This window comes from Lynx rufus, unplaced genomic scaffold, assembly GCF_022079265.1.
Source record: "Lynx rufus isolate CCGP_SWC_20201006 ecotype Redwood Valley unplaced genomic scaffold, mLynRuf1.p SCAF_9, whole genome shotgun sequence".
Lineage (NCBI taxonomy): Eukaryota > Metazoa > Chordata > Mammalia > Carnivora > Felidae > Lynx > Lynx rufus.
The window spans coordinates 73,512,380-73,531,772 of record NW_025814897.1 but is presented as its reverse complement, the minus strand read 5'-3'; the positions used below and the strand labels follow the sequence as shown (position 1 = coordinate 73,531,772).

Sequence of the window (19,393 nt, the reverse complement as noted above, 5' to 3'; positions counted from 1 at the left end):
ACTGACCGCGCTCTCCCGCCTCCTCGCTGCCTTGGCGACAGCCCCCGCCCCTCCGGCAGCCGCTGATTGGTCCGAGTGGGATCGCGGAAGTTGCCGATTGGCGGGGGCGGAGACGAGGCCGCGCCCCCCGGCTGAGAGGAGGGCGGTGTGGAGCAAGAACGCGAAGGAGCCTGGGGGAGCCTAAGCCAAGAGGGACGTGGCGCTCTACGACGCGGACCGGGAAGCCGCGCCCCTTCCTTCTCTGGCTTTCATGGAGAGGCCTGCGAAGCAGGATTTGGGCGGGTGAGGTGCTGCCCCGGGATCGGGACAAAGCCCCAGGGATCGCCTCCCCTTTGGCTGCCGGCCTGCGTAGGCAGCGCCCAGACCCGTCAGAGACAGGCTGTCAGGCCCGTTTTCGCCTACAGGCCTCGCTCGGGGCTAACACCCCCGGCCTCCTCCCTGGCGGGAATCTGTGTCCCCTTTGCAACCTCACCCACCCGGGTTATGGAAGGCCCTCGGTCACTGAGCTTGACTGCTTTTTACTACCCCTTTCACACCCCTCTGTGCACACTTCTCTTTTCTCTATACCCTCCCCTCGTAGAACTGAGACGCTACTCCACCACCCCCCCTCACTTTAAAGATGGGAAAACTGACTGAGGCTCCAAGATGTACGTAGTTCGTGTTTCGAGGGTTACAGAAACTTTTGGAGCCTCGAGGCTGCGCTTGAGTCTGCCAAATAATAGTACCGCTCTGAGCCTTAAGTTTTCTAGCTTGCAAAAAATAGTATCTACCTCAGAGTTATTAGTGAGCATTAGATGAGTATAACATTCCAGAACCTGCTGCATATATGTTAATAATGGTTACTTCTTTTTATCAGGAAGTAATGGAGGGTAATAACTAACTGCACCAATTAGGAGCCAGACTGCCTATGTTGCAAAACCGGATTCAGTTTATCATAGGCATTCCAAGTTACTTAAGCGCTTTGTGCCTCAGTTTCCTTGTCTGTAAAATGAGGATAATAATAGAACCCTTCTTACAGCGTTAGTAGAAAAGTGACAGGCACATAGTAAATGGTCAATAAATGTTAGCCATTCTCACCTTAGTGGCTTAGTGACAGTCATTCAAGTCTTTGGTGTCTAAGACCAGCAAACTTTGCTCTGACACACTTCCCATCAACATGCTTAGAACAGTGCCTCCAACCTTTTTAAGGTTCAATTAGAAACTCTTGTCTGTTTTCTTTAAATCAAAATCTTAAACTTTCTCCCTTACCATCATCAAAGTCTTAGAATGTTGTGACTCTGCCTCTAATGAAGGTTTAATAACACGTAAATGTAAGGAAAATTATCATGTTCTGTTCCGATGGGTAGATTGGAAAGCAAAAGCACTAGAGTAAGAAAGGATATTCAAGAGATTATGGTGTAGGAGCACTGCATTTCAATTTGAAAAACATGGGAAATATTATTACGTATTGGTTATGTATCATTAGTAATCAATATTAGTGTCAGATCAGGAGACAATACCACATCTCAACACTGTGGAAAATGCTAAACTGTAAACACATTAAAGGCAGGAACTATCTTCCACATTTTTATTCCCCATTATCTACCACAGGACCAAACACATAGTGCCTAATCCAGACACTAAGATTCGAGATAGACCCTTTAAGGGGAGACCCTGAAAGATCTGGTAATAATCTATCTAGATTATTTATAGTAATCCAAGGAGATGAATAATGGAAAATAAGAAAATTGGATCAGCCCAGCAATAAAATGGAAGTAAAAAGGATAACGTACACTAGCTTGGTGACTGAGATGCCAGCATTGTTCTCAGCAATATTCTGGCATGAACAGAGAGAGAAGACAAGGAAGACAGGATAAACAAAGATTAACCAGCAAGATCCAGGATTAGGAGAAATTGCTGAGGAAAATATTTCAGAATGTCATGTGCATATAAAGCAGGCAGCCGCTTCTCTTATACTAATAAATATTGTTTTGTGGTAGAGAAAAATAGAAACGTTATAATGAGCCCTGAAAACATCCTCTATTATGGGACTAATAAGGAAATGTTACTTTACTTAATAGGTAACCCCAAGCTTAGGGGGTTTAGCACCGATGGAAAATCTGTTGGGGAGGAGGACTGGAGAACATACTATTATTACAGTACAAGGGGGAGAAAACAAGGTTTTGGAATCAGAACTGGGTCCCAGTCCTGCCTGGATTAAAAACCCAGCTCTATCTTTATTAACTTAAAAAAAAAAAAAAAAAAAAACCCAGCTCTATCTTTATTAACTTAATTTCCTCTGGCAAATTACTTAACCTCTCTCCATAGCATAGTTTCCCCATATCTAATATGGAGACAATAAGGGGCACCTGGGTGAATCAGTCAGTTAGGCATCTGACCTGGGCTCAGGTCATGATCTCAGGGTTCATGAGTTCAAGCCCCGCATCAGTCTGTCAGCTGTCAGCACAGAGCCTGCTCCAGATCCTTTGTCCCCCTCTCTCTCTGCCCCTTCCCCGCTCATGCTTGCACTCTCTCTCTCCAAAATAAACATTAACAAAAAAGATTCTCTGCCTCTGCCCCTCTCCCCAACTCAAGCTTGCTTGCTCTCTCAAAAATTAAATTAAAATAAAATAAAATAAAATAAAAATAACATGGAGACAATAATAGTTTCCCCTCCTAGGGTTCTAAAGATTAAATGAGTTTATATTTGTGAAGCAGACCAGTGCCTGGCATACAGTAACTGCTATTTTAATGTTTGATAAAACATTGGTTTCAGTTTCTACATCTGTATCCTGGGATCTTAGTATTGGACTTACTGTAATGATTCGAATGATGTATATAAAGTGTTAGAAAGGAGATGCTCGGGGCGCCTGGGTGGCTCAGTCGGTTAAGCGTCCGACTGCAGCTCAGGTCATGATCTCAGGGTCCGTGAGTTCGAGCCCCGCATTGGGCTCTGGGCTGATGGCTCAGAGCCTGGAGCCTGCTTTAGATTCTGTGTCTCCCTCTCTCTCTGCCCCTCCCCCGTTCATGCTCTGTCTCTCTCTGTCTCAAAAATAAATAAACGTTAAAAAAAATTAAAAAAAAAAAAAGAAAGGAGATGCTCAATAGATATTATTCTCTTCCCTTCCCCCACCCCCACCCCCAGCCTGTTAACTTTGAATCCCTATCTGATTATCACTGCCACTGCCATCAAGGGGCTATTGCTCAACCTGGTCTACGCAAGGATAAAGTATCTTTCTTGATTTCCCTCAGCTCAGATGAGAAGCTTAAAATGAATTTACTGGAGGCGAGGAGAAAATGAAAGGGAACAATTCCTGAGAACCAGCTGATGTGAAGCCTGCCCCCATTGCACATCTGTTGATATTTCCAGCAGGAAAAAAAATGGTGTCAAGGAGATCTGGCTTCCTAATACCTCAATTCTTACACTTCTCAATTCTTCTAGGATCCCACAGAACATCAGCTGGCCAAGCTCTTCATTGTGTTCAGAAGAAGGTAGAGGGAGGCAGGCATGAGTATTTACTGAAGAGAAAGTAAGTAATCAGACACCAGAAAACTCAATAGTATGCTCTACCTGGGAGCCAAGACTTACTCATTTTTATTAAGATCTAGTACAGAGGTCAGCACTATGACCAAAACTATGGCCCTTGGACCAAGTCAGACAACTGCCTGTTTTTGTGAATAGTTTTCTTGGAACACAGCCATACTCACACTCATTTGTTTATGTACTGTCTCTGGTTGTTGTTGTACTACAATTGCAGGGTTGAGTGGTTGTAACAGAGACCTTTTGGCCCTCAACACTAAAAATATTTACTACCTAACTCTTTATAGAAAAAAGAATTGCTAACCCCTGATTTAGAAAATTCTGCCAGAATCACCTTTTCAGTATCCTCAGTGCAAAAATTTTCACCTTCATAAAATCCTCTAATCCATTGCTTCTAATGTGCGTACAAATCACCTGGGGTTCTTGCTAAAATGCAGCTTCTGATTCAGTAGATCTATAATGAGGCCTGAGATTCTGCATTTCTAACAAGGTCTAGGGGATACCACTTGATCTGGATCAACGTGACTTCTTTGGGGGTTTTTTTCTTTTTTTTTCTTCATTGAGATGTAATTGACAAATAACATTATATTAGTTTCAGGTAGACAACATAATGTTTCAAAATTATATATTCAATATGTATATATTGTGAAATGATCACCACAATAAGTCTAGTTAACATCCATTACCATACATAGTTACAAATTATTTTCTTGTGATGAGACTTAAGATTTACTCTTTTAGCAACCTTTAAAAATGCAATACAGTATTTTTATTTTTTATTTTTTTTTTAATTTTTTTTTCCAACGTTTATTTATTTTTGGGACAGAGAGAGACAGAGCATGAACGGGGGAGGGGCAGAGAGAGAGGGAGACACAGAATCGGAAACAGGCTCCAGGCTCCAAGCCATCAGCCCAGAGCCCGACGCGGGGCTCGAACTCACGGACCGCGAGATCGTGACCTGGCTGAAGTCGGACGCCTAACCGACTGCGCCACCCAGGCGCCCCTGCAATACAGTATTTTTAAACTATAGTCACCATGCTATACTTTACATCCTCAGGATTTATTTATTTTATAACTGCAAGTTTGTACCTTTTGACCACCTTCACCTATTTCACCCACTCCCCACCCCCTAGATCTGGCAACCACAATCTGTTCTGTCTTTGAGTTCAGTTTTGTTTTTACTTTCCACATATAAGTGAAATCATATGATATTTGTCTTTCTCTATCTGACTTATTTCATTTAGCATAATGTCCTCAAGGTCCATCCACACTGTTGCAAATGGCAGGGTTTTCTTATTTTTATGGCCAAATTATTCCATTGTATATCAATACCATAATCTCTTTATCCATTCATCCATTAGTGGACACTTAGGTTGTTTCTACTGTAAATAATGCTGCAATGAACTTGGAGATGCAGGTATCTTTACAAGTTAGTGTTTTCATTTCATTGGGATAAATACCCAATTGTGGAATTGCTGGATCATATGGTAGTTCTATTTTTAATTTTTTAAGAAACCTCCATATTACTTCCCATGGTGGCTGCACCAATTCACACACCTACCAACAGTGCACAAGGGTTTCCTTTTTTCCACATCCTTTCCAATACTTGTTATTTCTTGTCTTTTTGATAATAGCTATTCTAACAGGTATGTCAGTGAGGTGATATTCCATTGTGGTTTTGACTTGCATTTCTCTGATGCTTAATGATATTGAGCATCATTTCATGTGTCTGTTGGCCATTTGAATGTCTATTCAGGTCTGTTGCTAATTTTTAAATTATATTTTTTTAAGTAATCTCTACACCCAACATGGGTGTAGACCCAGACCCCGAGATCAAGAGTTGCATGCTCTATTGCCTGAGCCAGCCAGGCACTCCTTTTTTTTTTCTTTTTTTTTTTTTTTTTGGCTATTGAGTTGTATGAGTTCTTTATATATTTAGTTATTAACACCTTACCAGACATATGATTTGCAAATGTTTTCTCCCATTCCATAGATTGCCTTTTAATTTTGCTGATGGTTTCCTTTGCTGTGCAGAGACTTTTGTATGTGATGTAGTCCCATTTGTTAATTTTTGTGTTTCTTACCTTTGCTTTTGGTGTCAGTTCTAAAAAGTTATCAACAAGACCTGTGTTAAGGTGCTTACACCTATGTTGAAGTTCCTGTAGGAGTTTTATGGTATCAGGTTTACATTATGTATTTAATCTATTTTGAATTGATTTTTGTTTATGGTGTAAGATAGTGGTCCAGTTTCATTCTTTGACTTGTTGCTGTCTAGTTTTCCCAACACCATTTACTGAAGAATCTATCCTTTCCCATTGTTCATTCTTCGCTCCTTTGTCAATAATTAATTGGCCATATATGCATGAGTTTATTTCTGGGTATTCTGTTCCACTGAGCTATTATGTCTGTTTTTATGCCAATGCCATACTGTTTTGATTACTATAGCTTTCTAATATAGTTTGAAATCAGAAAGTGTGAAGCCTCTGGCTTTGTTATACTTTCACGATTGCTTTGGCTACTTGGGGTCTTCTATGGTTACATATTAATTTTAGGATTGTTCTATTTCTGTAAAAAATATCACTTGAATTTTGATAGGGATTATATTGAATCTATAGATTGCTTTGGGTAAGTATGGAAATTTTGACAATATTAATTCTTCTAGTCCATGAGCATGGAATATCTTTTCATTTATTTGTGTCTTCTTCAATTTCTTTCATCAATGTCTTACAGTTTTCAGTGTATAGGTATTTCATCTCCTTGGTTAAATTTATTTTCTAGGTATTTTATTCTTTTTGATGCAATTGTAAATGGAATTATTTTCATAACTTTTCTTTCTCATCAGTGTTTATTATCAGCTCTCTCATTATTTCTTCCTTCATTATCTAGCTTAATTTCTCTGGTTCATCAGTAATATAAGTCCCATATAAACATCAATTCCCTTGTATTTCTTTCCCTGTATTTCTCTCACCTGAAGAAAAACCCAGCCATGGGTAAACTCAAAATATTCCTTTTCCTTGTCTCTAGCAATGTAGTTCTGTATTGCTAGAGAAATATCATTAGACCCATGTCTCTAAATTCATGGTCACCAACCTCAGACAGACTCTAACCACTGCCCAGCAATCTTCCAGTGTTTAGCATATTCTCTCTTGCATACTTACGAAGGCCATTCCATGTTTCTTGCTCCTTAGACCTCCCATTTGACATTCCCACTCATTTTCACTTGATCTTAAGTCAGCTTTGTTGAGAAGCTCCTTGTACAAGTTAAGGAAATCTTGTTTTAAAACAGGATTTTTCAACAACAGCATTACTGATACCTTGCGTCAAATATGTTTTGTTGGGGGGATTGTACTGTGTATTATAGATGTTACCCACATCCCTGGTATCTTCATTCTAGATGCCAAAAATACCACCCTCGGTTGTGGCAACCAAAAATATCTCCAGAAATTGCCAGATATCCCTTAAAAGGCAAAATCTCCCTATTTGAGAACCATTGGTTTAAAACAACAGATACCAATTCTAGCTAACTTAAAGAAAAGGGAGATTTATTGAGAGGATAATGAGTAACTCAAAGACAGACTAAGCAGGAAAACAATTCCCGGGGCAAGAGATCTTGGGCCTTCTTTCTAGAAGGGATAATAGATTATCTCCTTATGTCTTTGGATATTCCTAATTAAGTTTAAATTTTTCAGCAGAAAGAATCTAAGTTCTGTTTAGATCAGGTATCTATTCCTGTGGCCTGGAAATAGAGTCTATAACCAGAATCAAGCTAGGAAGAGGTGTTCAGCAGTAAAAAAGGAATAGCCACCATACTTCCCTCGTATTCTATATCTGTATTCAGCTAAAATGACATAAAACCTGACTACAGAGGCTTCAATGAATTGGAGTTTATTTTTCTGTGATAAAAATAAGTCTGGAGCGGGGGCCCCTGGGTGACTCAGTCCGGTTAAGCATCCAACCCTTGATTTTGAGTCAGGTCATCATCTCAGTTTGTGGAACTGAACCCTGCGTTGAGCACAGAGCTTGCTTGGGATTCTCTCTCTCTCTCTCTCTCTCTCTCTCTCTCTCTGCCCCTCCCCCACTTGCATGCACTCACTCGCACTCTCTTTCAAAGTAAATAAATAAACTCAAAAAAACATAAGTCTGGAGGTAAATAGCGGTCAGCATTGCTTCGGCTGCTAAACAGTGTCATGATAGTCTCTTTCCTTTTCTCAGCTCTAGCTTTTCATTTTCAAGTTTATTGAAGGTTGAAAGATGGCTATTATACTTCCTGCATCATGAACTTGACCACATTCAAAAATAGGAAAAACATAGGAGTTTGAGGAAAGCAACAAAGGTCCTTTTATGTCAGAAGTTCCTTCCCCTTTTCTTAGCAAAGGAAAAGCTTTCACTGAAGCCCCCTCAGCAAACAACTCTTAAGTTCCATGGACTAGAAATAGGTTATATGGTCATTTTCTTAGCTGCAAGATATGATGGGATAGTTAGTATCTGGCAAAGGGGAATGCGACTGTCATGACTGGCTGATACCAGTCACTATTAACTCCCTAGGTCTGGGCCACTGGTGCCAAATTTGGGGCTCTATTCGCAAGAGAAGAGGGCCTGAGCTGTTGATTAAGCAACAGTGTAGTGTCTGACACATTTTCCTACTACCAAATCCACAAACCTACATGATTCTGTAGTCATTTCCTTTCTTTCCTTCTGTAACAATAAAAGGCAGTCCCTTGACTTATGTTCTGAATCCATTCCCCTCACTCAGTTCTCAAGGATTTCACTTTTTTCACTTGGCTATCCTCTTTCTTTCCTGTATCATTTATCTCCTCTACCTATTGAATCACACTCTAGGCATATAAACATGCTCTAAGAGTGTTTTCCATCTTTAAAAATCCCTTTCTTATGGATAGATAAAAAGATTTGATAAAGGAAATAGAGTAACATTTTTATTATAGAATTTAGTGATAGTTGCTGTGAAATTTGTTCCATTTTTCTGTGTGTTTAGAACTTTCATAATAAAATATTTGAGGGGCACTCGGATGGCTCAGTTGGTTAAGCATCCAACTCTTGATCTCAGCTCAGGTCTTGATTTCAGGATTGTGAGTTTGAGCCAGACTATTGGGCTCCATGCTGGGCATGGAGCCTACTTAAAAATAGAATAGAATAAAAAAATAAAAAGAATAGAATTAAAGTAAAATAAAATAAAATATTTGAAATAAAATCCTTACCTTGATTCCAAATCACCCTCTAAATTCTTTCTCTGGTTATTGTTTGCTCAAATTCCTTTAAATTTTCCTTTCTCTACTTGCTCCCCTCCCTTTTACTCTCAGTTTATGCCAATCTGGCTTTCACCTCCTCCACTCCCCTTAGATTGCTCACCTTTGAATGGACAGTTTCCTGTCTTCATCTTGTTCAACTGTTAGCAGAATTCTTTGCTGCTAACTTCTCTCTCTTTTAAATACTTTACATTCTTGGCATCTGATACCATTGTCTCCTAGTTTTCTTTCTACCTTTCTAAACACTCCTTTCAGTCTCCTTTGCAACATTCTTCTCCATTACCCAGCTTCTAAAAGTTGGAATGTCTCAGGTGTTGGTTCTGGAACCACTTCTCTGTCTAGGGCCAGTTCTTACACAAGGGCACTATTGGTGTTTTGTGTTGGGCACTTCTCCATTGAGCAGGATTTGCCATGTATTTCAGGATGTTTTACATTCCTAGACCCTACCCCCTTGTCCCTCTGGTCAATTTGACAACACAATTACCTCCAAGCAGTCCCTAAAAAAATGATACCTCTCAGGGTTAAAAACAATTTTGAATCTTACTGAGTGATCCCAGCCAGTCCATTACATTAAATATACTTATGCTAATTCTCAGTTATCTCCCACCCAAACATCTCTTTCAAACTCTAGACTGCCTCCAACTCTGTGCATGGTATTTCTATTTGAATGGCCTATTAGAGAAGCCCTATACATTTTTGATGACTCAATGATATAATTAACTATCTTAATTCACCCTCTTGTCTAAAACTAAGTTCTTGATCTTTTCCTACCTGTTGTTCCCTGTGGGAGGCATGGAGATATACTGCTAACGTCCCCTTCAAGAAAGGACTGGCTGCCCAGCTCTGAGGAATGTGGTTAGCTGACAGCCTCTAGTTCTTACTTGCTTCAGGGTCCACCTCAGCTTTAGAGCCAAAGTTACACTCTTAGAATATAACTGAGAGCATACTCTTCTTGGGGAGGCTCCCAGGCAGTGAACGAGCAAGGTGGTAGTACAAGGGCCTACTCCAGTGCAGAACTCCACTAGCTCGTAGTCTTTGCCCTGGAGCTCCCCATTAGGCTGGCAGAGATGATCAGCTTTGCATCACTTTCTGTGACCTCCCTCTTCACAATTCTGCTTCTGCTTCTTTTCCTTTTAGTAGTGTTATTCCCTGATAAACCTTTTACACCTCTCTCTTAACATCTGCTTCCCAGAGAACCTATTCAGCATTCTATCTTTCTCATTTCAGTAAATGGTACGCACCCAGTTGCTCAAGCCACAACCCTGTGAGTCATCCTTGATTCTTACTTTTCCTTCATACTACCTAACTAATCCATCAACACATTCTGTTGATTCTACCTCCAAGGTACATATCTCTCTCTTCTGCTATCAGCCCCACCCAAGTCATCATCATTTCTCACTGGAATACTGCAAATGGCCTCAAACTAGTATCCTGCCCCACTTTGATCCCCTACAATCCATTCTCCACACAGCAGTTGGAGGTGATCTTCAAAGCATAGCCCTGTTCTATATGAAAACAGTGGCTTCAGGGTGCCTGGGAGGCTCAGTCAATAGACCCTCCTGAGCCTCCGACTTTGGCTCAGGTCATGATCTTGCAGTCTGTGGCTTCAGACCTCACTTCAGACTCTGTGCTGACAGCTCAGAGCCTGGAGCCTGTTTCTAATTCTGTGTCTTCTCTCTCTCTCTCTCTCTCTCTCTCTCTCTCTCTCTCTCTCTCTCCCCCTCCCCCACTCACGCTCTGTGTCTCTCACAAAAATAAACATTAAAAAAAATTTTTTTTAAGATAAAAACATAATACAAAGAAAACAATGGCTCCTTATCCAAACTCCTTACTCTTCTATCAAGGCTCTTCATGATGTCTCCTATCTTTCCGTTCAGCCTCATTTCTCACAACCCTTCTCAGTCTCTATACCCTAGCCGTGTTGGTTTCTTTGTTCTTAGAAAAAAGCTAAGACTTTTGCTGAAGCTGTACACACTTCAGTAACCACTGTTTCCCCTACATTTTACATGGCTGGATCTTTCTTATTAGAATTCAAGTGCCACTGCCTCAGAAAAATCCTCTCTGACCACTCAATCTAAAGTAATTTCCCTCTCTTCCTTTCTATTATTCTCCCTAAGAGTATATGTATGTGTGTATGTATGCATATATATGTGAAATTCATTTACATATATAGATATTCATATATACACCCTTCTTTCCTTAATTGTTTTTATCTGCCTCTCTCACTAGACCATACAATCTTATTTGGTCTATCACTATTTACCCAGAGCGTAGGACAGTGTCTGATGCATATAGTAGGCAATCAATACATATTTGCTGAGGGGCTCCCGGGGGGCTCATTTGGTTAAGCGTCCAACTTTGCCTCAGGTCATAATCTTGTGGTTCCTGAGTTCAAGCCCCACATCAGGCTCTGTACTGACAGCTTAGAGCCTAGAGCCTGCTTCGGATTCTGTGTCTCCCTCTCTCTCTGCCCCTCCCCTGCTCATGCTCTATCTGTCTTTCTCTCTCTCTCTCTCTCTCAAAACTAAATAAACATTTAAAAAAAGTTTTTAAACAATACGTATTGGTTGCATGGATGAAAGGAAGATCACCTAATTATGTTAGGTCATTATGTTGTTAGGGATTTTTTTTTCTTAGTGTTTTAGCAAAGGGATTTGATTTTTGTTTTTGTATTTTTTTCTTTAGAAATAGAATGGAAATTGTATTCTCTGCCTACTGATATTATAGTGATTAACATATAGGAGATAAATATTAATAACAGGAAGTCATAATATCTAGATCCATGTTATAATGACCATAATTTCAAGAGTCTCTTACTTTAAAAATTAGTCTATTCATACCCCCAAAACTTATAATATCCTTAAAACAATAATCCTACTCCCACTTAACAATCTTAAAAAAAAGAAAGAAAGAATAAACTAGTGTGAAGAATCCTGAGGTATATATTCCATGGATTATAAAAATTTAGTGAGAATAAAATTTAGTCATGCTGTAGTAAGGAACATTATCAAATAAATATTGTGTGCTACATTGATAATTTTCTTTCCTTCCACCAAAAAGCCTTAAAATGTGCAGTGACTACAGTAAAATAAATCTTATTTCTAATCTCTGGATTTTCATTCCATGAAAATGATAACCTCTTGCTCTCGTTAAGAAACAGACAGTATATCCAGAGAGCAGAATCTCTTTCAAGATCTTCTATAAAAATACATTAGGATAAAAGTTAACCTGAAATACTTGGAAAACTAAGTTTATACTTTTTACTCACTCTGAAGGATCTAAATCACAATTTTTAAGCATCCTTCTATAACTTTGATGATTCTTTCAAAAATCTTTGTTAATGCAAACATTTTCTTTTTTCTTTTCTTTCTTTCTTTTTTTTTTTTTTTTTAAGAGAGCAAGAGAATCTTAAGCAGGCCCATGCCCAGTGCAGAGCCCAATATGGGGCTCAATCCCACGACCCTGGGATCATGACCTGAGCTGAAATCAAGAGTCAGACACTCAACCAACTGAGCCACCCAGGTGCCCCATGTTAATGCAGACATTTTCTTATATGACATCATGAAACTTTCCCAAACAACGTCATCTTTTTGTGATGCCATACAAATGGTTGTCTTCCAACTCCCCATCACAAGTTGCAGTCCTGGGATGAGGTCACCATCATGTCATCATCATGACACAAGGGTTGATACAAAGAGATATGCAAAGGATTGCAACGATATGGAGGAATGAGTTGTCTTTCCAAGGTGGTAGGGCCATTCATTTGTCATTAAGGGTGTGGCTAGACAAGAGTGGAGGGAAGACTGTTAGCATAGTTCATGATAGCACAAGGAGAGGGGTAAAATTTGATGCCTCAAGGGTTGGGCAAATTCTGAAATCACTAGAAGGTGGTACAAAATAGTACTGCACAAGAGGAGGAGGGGTGAGTCCATATTTGGGAAATCAGTAATGTCAGAAGGAAATGGAACAGTCCTTCATTCTTTCAAGTATGATATCACAGAAAACTACAAAAGGTTTAGACAAAGTCTCACAAACTGGTGCCCAGGAGTAGAATCAGGCCCATAGACTTGTTTTGTTGGCCTCCTTAGTGGGCTGGGTTTTTTCCCAGTTAGTTGCCAAATTGGGAGTTTCCATAATAAAAATCAGAATTTTTGGCTTCTCTTGAAAATGTTGGAGTTCTGACAATGCTTTGTCTGCCTTCCTACATGGCAGCGGCTAGCTGTAGCAATATAACAGCTTCCTTCTTTGGGCAAAGCAGATACTTTTAGTTTACCAGTCCCCACTTAGCCAGCTTTACTCATATTATCCACCTAGCACTTATAGGCATTTAAGTTTGTGACACTGGTTTGGTGAATTCCATATAACAAAAAGCTGAGTCGATGTTGAGGAAGTATGTCATAGGACGGAAAGGCAATCTCTGATATAAAAAGGTATACAGACCTTATAAAAATCATTGTGACAAGGATAGAAGCAGCAGAATATTTATATCCTGCCCGTTTATTCCCAAGAATATTCTTTCTGATCCTGCCACTCTGACCTCAGAGCATTTTGCCCATATTATGTATTTGAGAGCTTTGCAATTTATTCATTAATCAAGAAATGAAAGGGGTGCCTGGGTGGCTCAGTTGATTGAGTGTCCAACTTCAGCTCAGGTCATGATCTCATGGTTCATGGGTTCAAGCCCCTCATTGGGCTCTGTGCTGGCCTGCTTCAGATTCTGTGTCCCCCTCTCTCTCTGCCCCTCCCCCACTTGTGCTCTGTCTCTCTCAAAAATAGATTAAAAACATTAAAAAGAAATTAATGGGGGGCGCCTGGGTGGCTCAGTCGGTTAAGCAGCCGACTTCGGCTCAGGTCATGATCTCACGGTCCGTGAGTTCGAGCTCTGCGTCGAGCTCTGTGCTGACAGCTCAGAGCCTGGAGCCTGTTTCAGATTCTGTGTCTCCCTCTCTCTGACCCTCCCCCGTTCATGCTCTGTCTCTCTCTGTCTCAAAAATAAATAAACGTTAAAAAAAATAAATAAATAATAAAAAAATAAAAAGAAATTAGTGGGAATGCAAGCTGGTGCAGCCATTCTGGGAAACAGTATGGAGGTTCCTCAAAAAACTAAAAATGGAACTACCATACCACCCAGCAATTGCACTACTAGGCATTTATCCACAGGATACAGGTGTGCTGTTTCAAAAGGACACATGCACCCCCATGTTTATAGGAGCACTATCGACAATAACCAAAGTATGGAAAGAGCCCAAATGTCCATCGATGGATGAATGGATAAAGAAAATGTGGTGTGTATATATATATATATATATATATATATATATATATATATACAATGGAGTATTACTCGACAATCAAAAAGAATGAAATCTTGCCATTTGCAACTACGTGGATGGAACTGGAGGGTATTATGCTAAGTGAAATTAGTCAGTCAGAGAAAGACAAAAATCATATGACTTCACTCATACGAGGGCTTTAAGAGACAAAACAGATGGCCATAAGGGAAGGGAAACAAAAATAATATAAAAACAGGGAGGGGGACAAAACAAAAGAGACTCACAAATATGGAGAACAAACAGAGGGTTACTGGAGGGGTTGTAGGAGGGGGGATGGACTAAGTGGGTAAGGGGCATTAAGGAATCTACTCCTGAAATCATTGTTTCACTATATGCTAACTAATTTGGATGTAAATTTTAAAAAACAAAAAATAAAATTAAAAAATAAAGAAATTAAGCTGTATCAGCAGAAATCAATTTATAAGATACTTTTCCCCAAAATTCATTAATATTGGCATAATTCTTATTATATGTCTGTTGTCAGATATATCTTTGGTGTCAAACATCCTTGGGTCAGGTGTAGAACAAATCTTATTATCCTCAAGTGGTATAAACCTTTATGTCTTCCAAGGATAAGATATTCCATAACATCTCCTATTATTTGTCCTTGGACCATCCTATTCTCCTTACTGTCTATATGCCCTGGTTCAGACTGCTTCTTTTCTTGGAATGTCTTTCTCTCTCACTAAACTCCTACTCATTTTTCAAGGAACAGTGGAGAAATCATTTTCCCTAACCATGCCCTCCTAGCATTAAGAAAGAACTCCTCCATTAGGCTGTCATAGAATTTTGAAGATACCTTTATTAAAGAAGTTATACTTTTGTTATAGAACCGGAGTAGGCTTTTCTTTTAATGTGTTCATCTCCTTCGGTAAAAATCAAGACAGTGAGTTACTTAAAGGCAGTATTTTTGTGTCTCCAGGGCTTAGTAATCTAAAGACATTTAATAAATATTTGTTGAATGAATGGTCCTAGGGAGATATAGAAATCTACTGGGTCAAAAGGTTACGGGTGGGGCTATGATGGAACTTGCTATTATGTAATAAAAAATCGCCATATGATGTCATGAGAAAATTCTGTGAGAACTTATCTGATGACACCAGTCGAGAAGTGTTGACTACCCAGGAAGAGGAGCTAGATTGTGCGTTTTGGTGTCCAGGGTGATGCAGGCCTCTCAGGAATGCTCCCATGCCAAGATAAGCATTAATACCTACCACAGTGCTTAGAAGCTAGTAAGCCTACAATAAACATTTATTGAACAAATTAATAAAGGAATGAGTCTGGGAATGAGCTAGCATATTCTGGGCTCTAGGCCATCCTAAACCAGGCTTTGGTTCTAATCTAGGTTAGTCAGGAGTGGTTTGGTGTCTGTGTCAAGCTGTACTGGCACATACTATGCTCCAAGTTGAGCTGATCTCTTAGGTAAGGACAACATGGTTGTTTATCTATGTCAATACAAATCTGGGTACCGCATTGTATTGAGAATGGTACTGCTGCGATTCTGACTGAATTATAAACCGGTTTCTGACCTGAATGTTTGGACTGGGCAGCAGGTTTGATCTTAGATGTGGGTTCCATTTTCGGCTATAGATTGGTTTGGGATTTTCCTTGGGTATGGAATTAGCCCCTAAGGAATCATGAACTAGGTCAGACCACAGAGTGTGGCCAAAATTCAAAGATAAAAAAGTTAGTAACTCAGGTAACTTTTGACGACAGTATTTTGGGATATATATACTTAGGCTAAAGCCCAAAAGAACTGTAAACAAATTTTTTTTTTACTTTTTTTTTGCTACTTTATTGAGCTATGACTGACATATAAAAAGCTATACATATTTAACATATACAGCTCAATTCAACAAATACAGTTTGGAGATAAGTAGATACCTGTGAAACCATCACCACCATCAAGGTCACACATATCCGTCATTTCCCAAAGTTTCCTCCCACCCTCTTTACTGTTGTTGTTGTTGTTAGTGTTGTGTGTGTGTGAGTGTGTGTGTGTGTGTCTGTGTGTGCATGTGTGGTAACAACACTTAACGTAAGATCTACTCTAGAATAGAACATTTTAAATGTATGATACAGGACTGTTAGCTATAAGCACCATGCTGTATAATAGACCTTCAATACTTATTTATCTTACTTAACTGGAATTTGACCCTTTGACCATCACCTCCCCATTTTCCCCTCTCCCCAGCCCCTGGTAACCATCATTCTACTCTCTACTTCTGTGAGTTGGACTATCTTAAATTCCACATATAAGTAAGATCATCAGTATTTGTCTTTTTATGGCTTATTTTACTTGGTGTAATATCCTCCAGGTCCATCCATGTTGTTGTGAATGGCAGGATTTTTTTTCCTTTTTAGGGCTGAATAATATTCCATTGTTTGTATGTATCACATTTTATTTATCTTTTCATCTATTGTTGAAAATTTTTATTATTTCCATATATTGGCTATTATGAATAATGCCTCAGTGAACCTGAAAGTGTAGTTATCTCTCCCCAAGATCCTGATTTCAATTCCTTTCGATAAATATTCAAAAGTGTGATTGCTGAATCATAGGATGGATCTATTTTTAACTTTTTCAGGAATTTCCATGCTAATGTCCATAATGGCTGTACCATTACATTACCACCAACAGTATACCAGGGTTCCCTCTTTTCCACATCCTCACCAACACTTGCTATCTTCTGTTTTTATAATAATAGCCATTTTAACAGTTTTGAGAGTCTATAGGTTGCCTTTTCATTTTGTTGATGGTTTCTTTTGCTGTGCAGCCCAAGTGGACATAAGGAAAATAAAATCAACTTTTTAAGTTTTGTCTTTCACTGTGCTTTTTAATATTCTGGAATAAACTGACACTTTATAATTTAGGTCATTGGTTCTCTTTCAGATCCATGAAGTCGAAGCTATTTTATAATACTTAGATGTTATTTATTGCATGGAATCATCATTGCTAACTGTAAATAAATCAATAAAAGTCTTTAAAATTTTCTTGGTTTGATTTCCAATATGATAAGTATAAGTACAAAGGAATCTGGAGACTAAAAACTTTGAGAATCTCTGCTTTAGAACAAAAGCTATTATTTTTTCTTGAAAAACAAAAAGGCATACATTATATTTCTCTGTAAGTATTGTTCCTAGAATAGTCTCAATCATTTATATTGACTAACTTTTTTTTTATGTTTATTTGTTTTTGAGAGAGAGAGAGAGAGAGAGCAGAGGAGGGGCAGAGAGAGAGAGAGAGAGAGAGAATCCCAAGCAAGGCTCTGCACTGTTATGTAGCACAGAGCCCAATTTGGGGCTCAAACCCATGAAGTGTGAAATCATGACCTGAGCTGAAATCAAGAGTCAGATGCTCAACCAGCTATGCCACCCAGGAGCCCCTATGTTGACTAACCTTTAACCAAAGTTAACTAAATTCTATTGCACAAAAAAAATTGGAAGGATGGATAAGTGAGATCTACCTGTTGTACCGGAGTTTTCTAGCACACTAGCAAAGCTGGTCAATAAAGTAATACGACTTCTCCATCTCTTTTCAACTTCTTAAAGTAGCAAAAGTGAACATATTTATTAACATGTTTATTATAGCCACTGTAATACACACAAAAAAGCAAAACCATGTACACCTTAAACCATGCTTAGTAATAATCAGTGATGCAATATTCTACATTACTTAGAAGTTATCTAGGTATTTGATGATTATCCATCAATTTACTTAATATCAGTTCCACGTTTTAAGTTTAAAAACTTGGGAATTGGGGCGCCTGGGTGGCGCAGTCGGTTAAGCGTCCGACTTCAGCCAGGTCACGATCTCGCGGTCCGTGAGTTCGAGCCCCGCGTCAGGCTCTGGGCTGATGGCTCAGAGCCTGGAGCCTGTTTCTGATTCTGTGTCTCCCTCTCTCTCTGCCCCTCCCCCGTTCATGCTCTGTCTCTCTCTGTCCCAAAAATAAATAAACGTTGAAAAAAAAAAAATTTAAAAAAAAAAAAAAACAAACTTGGGAATTAACTTCAGGTTACTACAAATCATGCATACTGAAAAATATAATTACTATTAAAACATTTGTCATTTTAATGATTCGATTTAGTTGAACACAATTTTCTATTTCATAATCTTAAACATCGTTAATGCCCACTAGTCAAAGATAACCAGGAACACTCCTAGAGTAGAACAAGTTTGGTTTATAACTCATTGAAGCAGGAGGGAGCATATATGATGGGCAACCGTGGGGTGGCTCAGTATAAGGGTGTTAGAAAGGACTGACAGAACTTGAGATTTGGTTGGGTGATTTGGGAAAAGGGTTTACTCTAGGTTGGGTATTGTCAGAAAGTGGGGACAATTCTATGAGTATCTCAATAAATCTTATTCATAGGGAGGGCAAACTAAAGCAAGCCTAGAACTATAATTGGTAAAGCAGCATCAGTCCTATACCTAGCTGGTATAGGGAGATATTTGGTATTTTATGGCTCGGACAATGTTCTTGTTTTGTCTGTGTTTGGATATGACTCTTGGAATGGGCTTGTTTTTGTCTTAATCTATCATGGTCATAGAGTATGTTCTATGAAATAGCTCATGTTCAGCAGAAGACCGTCAAGATCTATCTGTGACCGCCAGGCTAGCTCATAGCAACACTGAGGCCCAGCAGCTGATAGCACCAGGACAGTTCTTGGACGGCAAGGGCTGATTTTTTCTTTATTAATGGGATATAGAAGTAATGTTAGCTTATTTGGTCAGTAAACCTCCATATGTTTAGGATAAACAAATCCAAGTAGAACAAAATGTATGTTTGTATTTTACTTAACACGGATAAATCAGAGAAAAGCAATAGCTATTTCTTAAAACCAAAATTGTTAAATGAGTCTTGAAGGGATTCAGAAGATGCCACCTCAAAATATGCTGATTTGGCCTACTGATTATTTTGAGCTAAAGGCACTTGAAAAAAAGTAGGTATAAGAAGGGCACTCTGACTTCCCCTTTTCTTCCTGCAAGCAGGAGATAAAACTCCATGTGAAAGATGTCCTCTCTGTACCTGGAGGAAAAGAACATCCTATTGCCACAGATAGGAAATCGAGGTCACAAGAAATCTGTACAAACAAATTTTGTTAAAATAATCCTACCTTCCTTGAGCTTCCCCGTATATTTATTTTAGTTACTTGTTCATAATTATTGCTTTTTGTTCAACCTGGTATATAAACACTTAGGCCTAACCACTTTTTTGGGTCTTCATTTTCCTGTAAAGTTTCTCATGTAAATGTAAAAATAAAATTTGTATGTT

General features: G+C 39.1%; 1 long non-coding RNA gene across 1 annotated transcript; it reads left to right on the top strand.

Annotated features, from left to right (window-relative positions):
• The first annotated feature begins 163 nt into the window (after window positions 1-163).
• On the top strand, window positions 164-17,304 carry LOC124506226 (uncharacterized). The gene is made up of 3 exons (XR_006960732.1): window positions 164-282; window positions 3,422-3,509; window positions 17,011-17,304. It is a non-coding gene; the product is annotated as an uncharacterized LOC124506226 (long non-coding RNA).
• Window positions 17,305-19,393: the final 2,089 nt, after the last annotated feature.